Here is a 2,326-nt window from a genome sequence, read left to right on the forward strand (position 1 = left end):
ACACACATGCAAACAGCCTCATATCATCCTGCGTTACTCCCCCACACACACATCAGAGCCCAGTTTAGTTTCGTCAGAGCTGAGTGAACGTACACATATAAAGATAGAGCTGCAAGAAAGATTGCACTATTGTATGAAGTCCTATGTGTCTAGCAGTGGGGGGTGGGGGGTATGTGAGCATCCAAAAAGTATTTGAGTCTCATTTAGATAACCTTGACTAACCCATTTGGAGGTCTCGTGACATAGTTCTCATTGACTTATGGTGGAAAAAATTATCACAAAGTCATTTGTGCAGAATAATGCTTATTACTGTGTACTAATCATTTTTGCCCTTGGGCCCCCTATCAGATTCATTCAGCCATAGCTTCAGTGTATGAGGGTTTTTTTTAGCAGCAAATTATTCAGCTCTAAGGGTGGTGTCTGAAGCTGGTAACTGTCAAATGAGTAAGCTTTTGGTTATGGGATATTGTGGAGTGTTTATTACACCATTAATCCTCTGGATTAAGGGTCAGAGATGTTTTATTTTGTATCACATAATAGAGCCCTTTAGAAAAGAATGACTAATGGACAAAAAAAGAATGTTTTGTTTTTGTCAATGAAGGTCTGAAGGATAAGTTTTAATAAGTGTAGTATCAGTAGAAAGGTAGTGACACTGAAATTCACAGCATTAACGTCAGCAGCATTTGAATAGCAGTGTCGGCAGTAATAGAAGCACCAGGCTGAATCAAAACCACTTCCTAGCAGAGTGAAAAAGCCAGACAAAACAACATTGTGCAAGACGTGTGAAAAATGTCAGCAGTTGTTGTAGCACTCCTTGCATGAGGTTCCTGTATAGACCAAATACTTAAAGCTAAATATAAACTGCATCTGCCATAGAGGCCCAGTGCCACCACTTAGACAAACAATGGCTGAGCTGGCGAGTCTTTTAATTCACAGCATCTCTGCTCTTTCTTTGATTTTCTCTCACACCATTTCCTATACCTCTATTTCTTTCTTTCACCCCCTTCACTCATTAAATTTGTTCGATCCTGTTCTCTCCCGTTTGTCTCCCTGTAGAGCCGACCTCTTTGTGTTGCACTTGACCTCATCCACTCTTGAACTTTTTGTGCCACTTATCGCTCCACGATGTGTGCCTCTTTTTCTCTCCCAGAGCTTCTGTCCTCTCTGTGCAGATGAACAACCGGAATTAGTTTCTCTGTTCAACATTGTTAACCATACTTATGAATGCATGTATATGCATATACATACATATATATATATGCAACTAACTCTTAGAAACCAGGCACCAGAGGTGGCACTTAAAGCAGAAAAAGAGTGGGCGGTGTAATGTAAGCAGCTGCAGTGAACCTTTAGGTGATTTGCATATCAAATTAAAAAATACAACACAGCATCAGGCTTTGTTGGTCAGTGAACCACAGTCTGCATATTAATCAGCATTTCAGATGATAAATCCTATTCTGTTAAAACTTCTTCTGCTCATCATTCAAACTATTTCAAATATAAAAACAATAAACAGAGTCTGATAGGTGGGTGATGCATCGGGGCTCACTGCACATCTTTCCCCCGTTTCTTTGCTTTGCACACACGAGTTTATGCAAAAATATTAAAACAACATTGTTCACGTGACAGACATGACATTAAAGTTCATTAAAGCAAAATCAAAGAAGTAGTGAGAAGTAAAAGTTATATTTAATTAGAAGTAACAATGGATACTATGTGCAAATTATCCACCATATCCTTCAGGCCAATAGGTCAGACTCTTACTGGCTTCTTTTATGTCTCAAATGGAGACATGATGACTTTGTTACTGTGAATGCATCTCTCATCTTCACCTTTTCAGGGCATCTCAAACACAACAACTTCATCAGTGAGCCGGGGGAGTCGTACCCTTGATTGGGTGTCTGAGTCGAGTTTGGCCACAGCCTTCATCCTCAGCTCAGTAGATCACTGAAAAGGGACTGGGCATCATCTGGTTGGCTTAAACTGCTCTTTCCTACAAGGGTCGGCTTAGTATGTCCGTACTGGTCTCTACTGCTCCCATGGCGTTGTAGCCTCTGGATCTCCAGCTTTGATAGAAGAATAGAATAGAATAGAATAGAATAATCCTTTAATTGTCCCTCGAGGGGAAATTTGGGTGTAACAGCAGCAAGAAAGAGACATATACAAACAAACAGTACACAAGACACAGAACAGAAACATACACAATTTTTACATATTTACATCAAGGATAGTAACATAGTGATTCAAGCACCATCCTTCTCACGGAAAGTAGGAAAGACTGGATTCGTTATTGTTGATCTATTTATTGAGTTTTTGGTTCCTGTTG

The sequence above is a fragment of the Neolamprologus brichardi genome, chromosome 8 (assembly GCF_056152115.1).
Source record: "Neolamprologus brichardi isolate AB-2024 chromosome 8, ASM5615211v1, whole genome shotgun sequence".
Taxonomy (NCBI): domain Eukaryota; kingdom Metazoa; phylum Chordata; class Actinopteri; order Cichliformes; family Cichlidae; genus Neolamprologus; species Neolamprologus brichardi.